General features: G+C 43.3%; 1 protein-coding gene across 11 annotated transcripts in view; it reads right to left on the reverse strand.

Moving 5' to 3' along the window:
* LOC117369236 (ankyrin repeat and fibronectin type-III domain-containing protein 1-like) overlaps positions 1–12,896 on the reverse strand; it is a 1,092,487-nt gene that overhangs the window by 91,999 nt on the left and 987,592 nt on the right. The window lies entirely within an intron of this gene.

Raw genomic sequence — 12,896 nt, forward strand, 5'->3', positions numbered from 1 at the left:
CATCCTAAGCAGTGTTCCCTCTAAGCTGCGCACATGCACATGGTCAAAAAGAGAGCACACATGCCTAGCAACTGCATGTACAAATTTTTTCCAAGCTTTCTTTCTGGTGAACACCGTTTTCATTTCCAGCAGTATTGCTCTAGTTCTTCCAATTGCCGGCATTGTGAATGAACACGCTGCCTTCAGCGACCCAGAAGCTTTTCCTTTGCTACTGCTTCCTGTCCCCACATAGGCGGGAAGCAGTAGCAGAGAGAAAGTTTCCAAGTCACCAAAGAATTAAAGCAGCACCACTGGGAGAACAGTGAGCAAGCACTGGATCCCACGGTGGGGGAGGAATAGTATAGGGAGGGTAAAAAATGCTGGAAAACGAGGATGCGGAGGAAAGGGAAGGAAAGATGCTAGACCTCCAGGGGAAGAAAGGGAAGGGGCAAATAGAAATGCCAGACCACGGGAGGGGGAAGGGAAGTGAGAGAGATGTTAGACCACTGGATAGGGAAAGGGAGGGGGAGATGAGAGAGATGCTAGACCAGGGAAAGGAAGGATGAGGGAGAGATTCCAAACTAAGGCAGGAGGAATGGAAGGGAAAGACAGAGAGATGTCAGATCACAAAGGGGACAGGAGGGAAAGAAAGGAGGGGAGAGAGATGTCAGACTGTGGGAAGGAGAGGATAAAGATCCCAGACCATAGGAGGAGGAAAGGGGGAAGACAGATGTCAGACCATAGGAGAGGGAAAGAGAAGGAGGAGATGGTACATATGGATAGAGGAGAAGGGGAGAGAGAGGTTGGACATGGTGCATGTGGATGGGATGGGGAAGGAAAGGGAAGGGAAGAGAGATGGAAGAAATGCTGTTTATGGATAGATAGGGGAGAAGAAAGAGGGAGGAGATGACGCACATGGATGGTGGGGAAAAGCAGAGAGAGGGAGGAGTTAGTGTGCATGGATAGATGGGAAAAGAAGACATGGAAAAGTCTCGTAGATTTGAGGAGGAAGCAGAAAAATGGAAGAAAGTTGAATGTTAAAAGTTAATGCCAAAGATGGATGTAGATCGATCAAACATTTGAAACCCGAAAAAGAGAACACCCTCAATAGATATCAAAGATAGTTCAAAGGTGATGAAAGTTTAACATATTGGAACAGGTATATTCACTTAATCAAGTTATAATAAATTTAAATTTAGTGAGAAGACCTCAGTGTAGATTGAAAAGTCAGACAAACGCAGAACGTTTAATACTTCAACCTGTGTATGGGACCCAACCCAAACACTACACCATCATAGCGTCTTCTATTGTGCATATAATGTGCGGTGTACAGTTGGATCGTACTGATTGCTCAAATACAGGCGCTTTGCTTATTACCAATTTATATTGTGGTTTGCTTTAACCCTTACAACCAATGGACCCCTGAAGAAGGCGTGTTCTCTGAAACACGTACCGTGTCGGGTCCCAGGGTTTATAAAAAAAAGGGTGACAATAGTTACCGCATTTTATATTTGGTGTAATAAACACGAAGAGAGAGAGGGGACATGATCGAGACATTTAAATATATCACAGGTCGTATCGAGGTGGAAGAGGATATCTTCCGTCTTATAGGACCTTCTTCCACCAGAGGGCATCCGCTGAAAATCAGGGGAGGGAAATTTCATGGAGACTCCAGAAAGTATTTCTTCACTGAGAGGGTGGTCGATCATTGGAATGAACTCCCACGGCAGGTGATTGAGGCCAACAGCGTATTAGATTTCAAAAATAAATGGGATATTCATGTGGGATCTCTAATGAGGTGAGGGCAGGGGGTGGTGAGCAAAATCAAAGAGAAGGGTCAATGGAGTGGGCAGACTTGATGGGCTTAGGCCCTTTTCTGCCGTCATTTTTTTATGTTTCTATGTTTCTAAGCCTGCATCAGATCTGCCCCTGGCCATGCCCCCTTTTCAAATTTGCACACTGCAACTTGGCATATCCTTTTATAGAATTGTGCTTTCCAAGTTTTGTGTGCAACTTTTAATTTGTGCCAATTAGCATCAATTAGAAGGTGCTAATTGCCAGTTATCAGTGCCAATTAGGCCAATTAATCAATTAAGTTATATGCGCAAATCAGCTGTGAGCACCAATTTGCACACACAGCTGAAGGCACCATATGCAGAATTTGGGGGTTAGTGCACGTCATCCTAGCACCCAACTTTAGATGATCTATACATAATTATTCTCTTAGTTCAGAGCTCTAGTTACTGTTATAGGGCTAGATTCACGAACCTGCCTGATCAGGCCCGATCCGAGCAGATCTGATGAATTCTGCAAACTAAAATATGTATATGAGGGTGATCAGAGGAACGTCCCCATCTGCCTGCCTGGATCGCTCTATAGTGATCCCAGTGCATGCGCATGCGCTGGACCTTCGGGCCCGGCAAGAAATTTTTTTTTCTTCTTTTTTAGACTTTGGAACCCGTGGTTTTAACCCACTTAAGCCCACGGGTTAAAACCAGGGGCTTGCACTGCGGGGAACGGTGGGAGAGTCAGGGCAGGCAGGCAATCTGGGGCAGCAGAAGAGTCGGGGCTGCAGGAGGCATTCGGGGCTGTGACTTTTTTTTTAAACTTTGCTTTTTTAAAGAGCATTGGGGCAGAGTAGGCAGGAGAAGAGCATCGGGGCAGCAGGCAGGAGAGATTCGGGACAGCAGAGAGCAGGGCTTTGGAGAGTCAGAAAGTTGTTTTTTGACTAGTCACCAACAGTCGCTTCTTGGGATGATCGGCCAGCCCAGTCAGTTTGGAAAATTTGGTTGGTGAATCATGTCCCTGTCTACTTTGCATGCATTTCTCCTCATTTGCATGCATGGATTCAAAGCAGATCGCAGGACAGGTTAGTGAATGGGGCCCGAGGGAAATCTGGTCGCAAAGGAGTCGCAAACCGCTCGGTACACGATCAGTTTGCTTTTTGAATCTAGCCCATAGTCCTGAATAAAATCAGAAACTTTAAAAGATCTTAAAGTATCTAAAAATTAAAATAAGAGGCTCAGCCAGATTTAAGACCATCTACAATACAGTGATCCCTCCCTGTAATACTTTGATCCTTGGCTATAAATTAGGTGCTGATCCAAAGCAAATTCTGTACAGAATTTATTATGGCCAAAAATCTCTGCACATCAGAAACATTTTCTCGCTGTGTATTCTAGAGGTACGAGAGGATGCTGAAAAGTTCTCTGCCCAACCAAGAAGAGAATGACATGGATATGGTTCAATCAATGATCTGACACAATGTCAAATTTTGTTTATGTAAATTGGCACCTAACAAAATAAGATAACTTTTCAGTTACAAAGGCAAAAAAGCTCAGAATTTAGGAAGTTGGTTGGTTGGGTTCAGAACTTTTCAGCACTCCCTTGTATGTAATAAAAGTGAGCCAAGTACCGTATTTCTCCATGTATAGGCTGCGGCCTATACATGGGTTTTACAAATCTGTGCAGTGGGTGCAGCTAGCTTAATTGGGGCGGCTTATCTAAAGACATTAAAACTTGCTGTTAGATAAGCCACCCCATTAGAGGAATACCATAACTGAATTTTTCCCTTAAATACCTGACGGAAGCCAATCAGGAAGTGGTGCAGGGCAAGGCTTGAGATCGCAAGCATCACTCTTGCCCGGCACAGTGTGATTGGAGGAGGCAGCCATCCAGGAGGTATTTACTGGCAGGGAGTGCAGTGAGGGAGGTATTTAAGTGGGGAGGATGATGTATAGGCCACCCCATTGTAGAGGCCAATGTAGTTTTAAAAAACTCTTAGATAAGCCATGGTTAGTAACATGGGGTGGCTTTTCTAAGAGATTTTAAACCTACATCAGCATTTCCTGTGGCCTATACATGGGGGCGGCCTATACATGGGTTGGCTCTTATTGGTGGAATGAGGCATTATGACATCACAATCTCAGCTCTGGTTACCAGAGACTGAAAGTCTTCACACTATGAGGGGGTGCTGAAAAATTCTCAGCCCAGCCAAGACGAGAAAGACGTGGATATGGTTCAGTCAATGATCTGACACAATGTCAAAACATAGAATTTAATTTCTGCAAATAGGCACTTAATAAAATAAGATAACACTCTTTTCAGCTACAAAGGCAAAATAGCTCAGAGTTTAGGAAGTTGGTTGGTTGGGCTGAGAACTTTTTAGCACTCCCTTATAAACCTTAACACAGAATGATCACTGTTAGCTGTTAGTGTGGTCTTGCTCCACAATATATTTTCCCTACAGTTAGATAGCAATGTCTGTACTTCATTTACACAGAAAGCAAAACAAAGAGGGGTAAATGCTCACCAAGAGGTATAAGTTTAAACAAAAAGTGATGTGGAAAAGAAACCTGTATTTATAAAAGAGTATAAAAACTTGAGTGAATGTCTTCATGAAGGTGGTTAATAAACTGTAAGAAATAAATAAGAATATATCAATTTAAGTGCCCTTTTACTAAAATGTGTTATCAAATGGGCTGAGCACATTTTAACACAGGACTTTCTTGCATGCTAAGCCTATTTTTAATACCGCTGTTGAATAGGATTTTTTTTTTTTCTTTATGTAGGTTCTTTGCTAATTTTTACATTAGCATACAGGATTTGCAAAAATATTAGGGTCCCTTTTATCAAACCACGGTAGAGTTCTTTACCGCAGGCCAGCAAGGTAAATGCTCTGACGCTCATTCAATTCCTATGAGCTTTGGAGCATTTGCATCGTTGGCCCGTGTAAAAAGCTCTACTGCAGTTTGATTGATAAAAGGGAGCCTTAATGTGGAAGCATTTATCGACGCCTAGATAGGAGGCACTAACAGCCTAATTCTATAAAAAGCACTAAAAATTGCACACACAAATGTAGGCTTAGGGCTCCTTTTATCAAGCCGCGCTAGTGGTTTAACACGCGAAATAGCGCGCGCTAAACCTCCGGCCGCGCTAGCCGCAACCGCCTCCTCTTGAGCAGGTGGTAGTTTTTGGCCAGCGCGGGGGTTAACGCGTGATGAAAAGTCACGCACGTTAACCCCGCTAGCGCGGCTTGATAAAAGGAGCCCTTACTCCCAATATGTGTGTGCAATTTAATAAGCCAATTAGGGGGCAATTTATCAATGTTTGCTACTGGGTTATTTTACCAAAAGTCATGCTATTTTAGCACAGGGGCTCTTTTTATGCTAAAATAGCATGACTTGTGGTTAAAATAATCTGTCTTAACAGCAGCACACATTGATAAATTCCCCCAATAGTACGAGAATTGGGATTTTAACAAGCAATTACTGGCATTAGTTAGAATTAATATAAAATTATTCACATATTATTATGCAACAGATGTGTGTGTAAATTTTAAAAGGGGGCATGGCCAAGGGAGGGTTATGGACAGATTGCAATTTATACATACAGTTGTAGAAAAAGGGGGGAACTGTGCCTAATTTAGGCACAAGGATTTACACAATGTTTCAGATGGTGTAAATGGCTTTGCTTAAAGTTAGACTTGATTCCTGGTGCCAACTGCTATTCTATAAACAGTGTCTATCTAGTAGCGTAGAAAGAGGAGGTGGACCACCCCAGGTAACATTTTGGTGGGGGCTTCGGTACCTCTCCTCCTCTCTGCCTCCACCCCCACTCTTTCCCACTCCTTCCCTGCCGCACATGCACCTTCAATTGCCCGACACCGTATCTCTAGTTCTTCGCCGGCACGAGCAGCAGTTCCAACCTGCTGCTCGCGTCAGCCTTGGCACTCCCTTCTGACGTCACTTCCAGGTCCCATGACTAGGAAGTGATGTCAGAGTGAGAGCTGATAATGGCACGGGCAACAAGTTAGAGATGCTGTTCATGCCCAGGAAGCTAAACAGGGAAGGGGGGCAAGCCTGGTGGTAGTGGTGGTGGTGGTGGTGGGGAGGGGGGGGGCAGAGAAGGAGCGGGAGGATGGAGAAGAGAACAAGGAGGTGGCCACTGCACCGGGCACCTCCCACCCTCGCTACGCCACTGTGCCTATCCTTGAGTGCCATAAAAGAATAACACAGCTACTTGTTTTGCTTTTTTTTTTTTTTAATTCCCTTGCAAGTGTGTGGTAAACTATAAGGCAGATAAATTTGTTTTTGTTGATCCGTCACAATTGGAGAATTTTTTGATTGATAAGGTTTCACTGAAAGTTTCAGATACTAATGTTATTGCTAAAGAAAGTTAAGGACATAATGAATTGGGTCACATTGCATGTCAAGGATGACTGTAAACTGTTTCCTATATGTTTTCCTTCATTATACTCTTCATACTGAACGGCCTTTGTTAATGTGGACTTGGCATAAGTCTTAATTTGAATTTTAAGCTGGGGTTTTTTTCCCTTTTGAACTGTTTTTTAAATGCTTTTCCTGATTTTGAAAAAAAAAAGAATAACATAAAGTGCTATTTTTGGGACCAATTTTTTAGGCCCTATTTATAGAATCTAGTCCTAAATGCTCCCACGTTAACTGCGCTAACCAGTTAGTGCATCCAGTTTGATGTGCTATCTGTTTAATGCGAACACTCCCACTGACATGACCCCTGTTAAAAATAAGTAACACATTTTGCTGTAAGCCTTTCCTCATGTACAAAGCTCACACTGTAGCACACTTTAATAAAAGGGCCCCAAAACTGTCTTTTTTTTAATTGCCATATTTGTATTAAATATTTGTATACTTGGCTTTTGGAAGTCGATTTGGGGGCAAATTAATAATATTCTTCAATCCTCTATTCCTTTGACATATGAAGCAATAATTTTTGGAACGATTCTGCATGATAAACCCACTTTGGATAGAAATAATAGTCGCCTTTTCATGATCTTATCAGGAATAGGGGTTCAAATGATCACATCTAATTGGAAAAATCATGATAGGATTAATTTTAGTTTTTGGTGGGCAACTATATGTGCAACATATAAATATGAAAAGATTATGGCAGAGCGTTTAGGGTTTGTTAAATCCTTTAAGGGGATTTGGGGTCCATTAACTAATTTTGTCACATTATAATTAAAGTGATTCCTTTTTCTTTATGTTAGATTCCTTTGCACATCCAGGGTGGGTGGGGGGGGGTGGGGGGGTGTATTATTTATTTAGAGGTATAAATTTCATAATATTCTATAATATTGATGAGTATAATATAATATCATTACTGTTATAGGTTAAGAAGGGATTTAAAATTTTTATTGTAATATTTCTGATGTTAATAGTGTATTTTCATATAGTTTTTTTTTTCGATTTTTCAAATGTATACATTGTCAAGTTCAAAATATCAATAAAGAAATTAAAAAATATATATATATATTTGTATACTTCTTTATATATAGTTTTGTTTTGTTTTTTTAATTTCATTACCGTGCCATTGTTTCATTCTCACGGAGCTTTTGGTTCCGTTTTACCCTTTGGTTCATGGTTCATTGTTTTATGTACTTTTCATTTACACAAGCCTAGGAAAACCTTAAATTTGAAACACTCACATTTTGCATTTAAAATCATTTTGTTTCCAGCCTTAGCCTGATGTTTCTATTTAAACCGATGTTATCACCTTAGACTCCATCCGCTTAAGTTCTCAAACTGTATGCTTTAACACGATATTATTAAAACGATATTATTAACACGATATTATTAAAACCAAGCACGGTCTGACAAATGAATCAAGGAGCAGTGGGAGACAGTCGTCAGTGTGAATACTGGCACTAACATTACCACTTTAAGGAGCCAAGGACTGAGAAAAGCAACGGTAGTATCATGCTTTGCAGGTAGGTAAATGATGTTCTTCAGTGAAGGACCACTGAGAGAGGTGTGTCCCTGTCTTGAACTGCTGGAGCCTTGTACTTACTGCCTGTTATTTTATCAATCTATGCATTTACTTTTTGAAGCAATCAGGGGCACAATGGAAGGCTTGGTGGGAAGGGAAAGGGGGCGGGTGGAGGAGGAGAGGAGGGAGGGGAAGACAGCTGTCAAGCAGTGCTGCCCCTCAATTCTCAGAGAGATAAAACGGTAGGGCGCACCACCTCCAACCAGCCCCTGACCTTGTTAGTTTTCGGGTTGAGCCCTGGGAGATGGAAATGAGGACTGAGTGGAGTCACTGCTCCTGGTCTCCAATTAGCTATGGAGCTGGTTAGAGGGTTTGATCTTTGCAGGTGGCTGAGGGACAACTCCTGATTTATTGCAAAAGGGAGGGACGTGGAGAGAAAAAAGCAATGGGAGGGAATGTATTTGAGAGGGGGAAATAAATCAGATTGTCAGTGATGGAACCTGCTTCCCCCTTTTCACTATCCCAGGCTCACTTGCAAACATCTTGTCAGCACAGGATTTCTTCTTAAGTTGTGAAGATTCCATTAAAGACACAATGAAAGTATCTAAACGCATGTGCACAAGCAATGATTTGCAGGGATCAATGACCATCAATATTTTCAATCTGTAAAGTGTGCAGGGATGGAAAGCATGAAAATGAATAGGGGAATTTGATGTCTGTGGGCTATAATGACGTATTGTTCTTTTTTTTTTCCAATCTGCTTGGTACAGGTTGTTTGCTTCTTCCATTTCTCCAAGAGTCTGCTGTCCTGTCTCACCCACAGCTGTTACTCCATCATGGCTTATCTCATGCCCGTGGAGCCTCTGAGACGAGACAGAAAGACCCCCCTGAAGAAACATGGGGTCATAGAGATATCCGTACCACCAAATGACCTTGCGATGAAACATGCAGAGTTATAGGAACTTCTGCTGCAGCGCAGCTAGGAAAAGAGAAAGAGAAGATCTAACTTAGGGCATCAAATGGAAATAGTGAGAAATAATTTATTTTCATATGAAGTTACATCATCTTGATAGTCCAGTCTCAAGGAGTTACAGAAAATTCCAAACTGCCAGCTTAACAATAAGCGTGAAGGTTATACATAGGCAGTAATATAGCAAATATCTATGGAATGAGCTCAAGATTGCTATAAAGTTGTAGAATTTTAAGGCAATACATGAGCTCCTTCAGAAAACGCCTTAGCTTGATATGGAGCCATCTAGAGCTCTCCAAAGATAGCCTACCTTTCAGCATTCAGCATTGTAAATGGTGTTCAAGAGATAATTCAAGTGGAAAACTGGATCACTGTTCTTGGGTGAAAGTGTGACACAGTGGTTAAAGCTACAGCCTGAGCACCCTGAGGTTGTGGGTTGAAACCCAAGCTACTCCTTCTGACCCTGGGCAAATCACTTAATCCTCCCATTGCATCAGGTACATTAGATAGATTGTGAGCCTACTGGGATAAGCGAAAAGAAAATGCTTGAGTACCTGAATAAATTCATGTAAACCATTCTGAGCCCCCTTGGGAGAATGGTATAGAAAATTAAATAAATAAGATTTGGATCTCTTTAGGGACAATAGCTAGGAAAAATAAATTTCAGTCCTCTTTACATTATCAGGTACTATTGATTGCATAGCCAGTAATATATTGATGTTACATGAAAGTTTATTTGGGGGAGATTCCCCCTAACCCCCATCCAATGGACTAGTTTTGTGCATACCATATGAAAATCAGATATGCACCTAGTAGGAACCTGACTCCTACACCAGGATATGTGGAGTACAAGGCAAGCACAGTCTCTCAAACTGACTGAATGTTTGTTGTAGAATTTGTATCACGCCAAAGCGAGCTTCCCTCTAGAGTCTATAATATGTAACATGTTTAGGCGACCTATCCAGGTGTGTTTGGAAATTCTTTTTGATCACCCAAAATGATGGGAAATATTTATGTTTCTTTCTGCCATTTTTTTTGGTCTCAGACTTAATTTCTTGGTACTTGAGGATCTTCCCTCCCGCTCAGATTAATCACTCGGGACTGGTAGCTCTAATAATTAATGTTCTGGTGTTTTTCTCTTTTACCATTATGTCCAGTTTTCTTGCATCCAGATTTTTATCCTTCAGGATGGGGATGCCCTAGGTCAGTGTTCTTCAACCACTGGCCATGGACCGGTGCCGGTCCACAGAAATTTCCTGCCGGTCCACAGGGCCGGCATGTGCATCAGGCCCAAAACTGTGTTCTTCAACTGCCGGTCCGCGGTGCGATCGATGCGTTGTTAATAAGATTATATTATGTGTATATATGAAAAATGACTGGAAAAAATAGTGTTAGAATAAGGACTATGGGGGCAGGGTCTGGGGTGGAGACTGGGTAGAAATGGGCAGGGTCTGGCCCACGACTTAGCCCAGTGTTCTTCAACCGCCGTCTGCGGACCGATGCCGGTCCACAAAATAATTATTTTATTTCTGCCGGTCCTTAGGTGTAAAAAGCTTGAAGAACACTGCCCTAGGTTATCATACATGCTTCATTTTCCATTCATGATCACGTGAATCTTTTCACTATACAAATAGATTAGATAGTCCCCAAGGAATCAGGGCAACATGTATCATCCAGTAAATATCCTTTCGGCTACAGTTTAACATGAGTGCTATATTTTATTTATACTTTAGCTCACACTTCATTAGCAGCTCAAGATGATTTACATTCAAGTACTGCTAGAGCCACAGCTATATAAATTAAACTGTGACATCTAATTAAAATTTTGGAGTCGGACTCGGGTAACATATGCACATAAGTCTGAATATGCATGGCTACATTTTTCAGAATTAGGAGTAGAGAATGACATGGAGATGGGTACCCACAGTTGGACAGGGACAGAGCCTGTGGGGACAGGGATGGAGGCAGAGCCCGTGGAGACAGGAACAGGGATAGAGCCCATGGGAACAGGGGCAAACTTTGTCCCCGTGTAATTCTCTAAACTTGAGACTAGTATCACTATGTCAAAACTTAACACGTCTTAAACTGGCAACTGACTTCAATGATTTAAAAAAATTGAAGAAGCTGCTTTTGGATTTAAATAAACTACTGTTAAATGACATCATTTGTGTCTTGTCTGCCGCTGATATAGCAACAAGAGTCTTGTCTGCTGATCAGACTCCTACCATCTGCAATGTCCTTCCATCATGTATCCAGCTGCTCAAGCGTTTTACTGTTATTGCAATGGATTCATCCATCATTGCTGGCATCAAGGAACATTTCCAACATTTAATAGACACTTATTATCTTGTTCATCCACTACACAGTTTAGATTCTTTTCTATACCCATGTCTGAAAAACAATCCAATTACCTTCCTAGATGATGTAAAAACATAGACAACTGAAACTTTGTGAAGATTGCACCAAAACCAGCTTGAAATGAAAAGCTCAATTTGTAATTTATAAACAATTGTACAGAATATTTATCTAATATAATAAAACGCTAAGCCGCGCATGCGCACTCCCACCTGCGTGTGTCCGTTTTCCGTGAGATGTAGGGCACCTCAGGTAGGAATGCGCATGCACGGTTTAGGGTTCTGTTTTTCGGTCTGGACTGCTCCCTGCTGCTCCTTGCCGTATTGTATTTTTTAGTTGAAAGACGCAGCGGTGGCTCCTCTCACGAACCCCGCCTGCGTCGGACTTCTGACGCAGGTGGGGATCATGAGAGGAGCCGCCGCCACGTCTTTCAACTAAAAAAAAAAAAATTCGGCAAGGCGAGCAGGGAGCAGGCCAGACCGAAGCTCCGACTTGAACTGCCAGCTGGCCGGCTCCCTTGCCAGAGTTATTTTTTCAGTTTAAAGGTGCCGCCGCAGCTCCTGTAACTCCGGCAAGGGAGTCGGCCAGATCACCACGGCAGACACTCCCCCCCTCTCTCTTGGGCTCTCTCCGGGTAGCTAAGGGGAGGAGCGCAGCGCGTGCCCAGGGTCCGGGTGGAGAAGCCGGTGCTGGAGCCGCTCGTGCACATTAGCGGTGGTTAACGCGCCCCGGGAAAGGCCAGAAAAAAAAATTTGCCACGGGAAGGGAAGGGAAGGGGGGCCGACAAAGAAGAGGACTCCAGCCGCGAGCTGCAAGGAAGAAGCTGGGCCTGCCTGCCTGTGGGGAACGCTATAAGGGAAGGGGGGGCCATGGAGCAGGCTAGACCACGGGAAGGGAAGGGAGAGGAGCCGAACGGAGCAGACAGATTGCAGCAGGCCAGAACGCGGGGTAGGGGCCGAACGGAGCAGGCCAGATCGCGGTAAGAGAAGGGAAGGGGTGGGGGAAATGCTGCAACTGCTGCACAGGGACCTGGAGGGGAAGGCAAATACCGCTGCTGCTGCTGCACAGGGAAGTCGCGGGTGGGGGGGGAGGGAAATGCTGTTGCTGCTGCTGCTCCACAGGGAAGTGGGGTGGAAATGCTGCTGCATAGGGAAATGGAGGGAAAGAATGACAGACAAACAGCAGGAGGGAGGGAGATAGACAGAAAGGAAGAAAGATACAGGGTCAGGGAGAGGGACAGAAAGACAGACAGAAAAAGGGAACCAAGGAGAGAGAGAGAGAGAGAGAGACAGTGGGAGAGAGAGAGAGAGACAGAAAGAAAGAAAGACAGACAGACAGACATATATTCTAACACCCGTTAATGTAACGGACTTAAAGACTAGTACTTTAATAAAAAGATTTAAATATAAAATCATAAGTATGAAGTTTGTGCAAATGGGGACAGAGTCCATGGGGCAGGGGCGAAGACAGAGCTTATGGGGACAGAGCCTGCGGGGACGAGAACAGAGCCCACGGGTCAGAGCTAGGACAAACTTTGTCGCCTTGTCATTCTCTAATTAGGAGCTTCACTTTAGCCAAACAGTACCATATATATTCGAATATAAACCAAGATTTTTGGGAACTCAAGGCAGCCATTATTACTAGCAATACTGCACAAGCAGGAGCATAGGAGGACCGCTCATGCTCTGACTTACCCCGCTGGATCACCAGAGTTAAGGTAAGCCTGGGGGAGGCCTACATTAGTTCCGAGAGGGGGGGGGTGATTATAAAGCTGCCTGGGACTGAACTCAACACCTCACCTCAGGGGAGGGAGGGATTGCGTCCATCCTAGCTTGGCTCACCATTG

This window comes from Geotrypetes seraphini, chromosome 11 (genome assembly GCF_902459505.1).
Source record: "Geotrypetes seraphini chromosome 11, aGeoSer1.1, whole genome shotgun sequence".
Classification (NCBI taxonomy): Eukaryota; Metazoa; Chordata; class Amphibia; order Gymnophiona; family Dermophiidae; genus Geotrypetes; species Geotrypetes seraphini.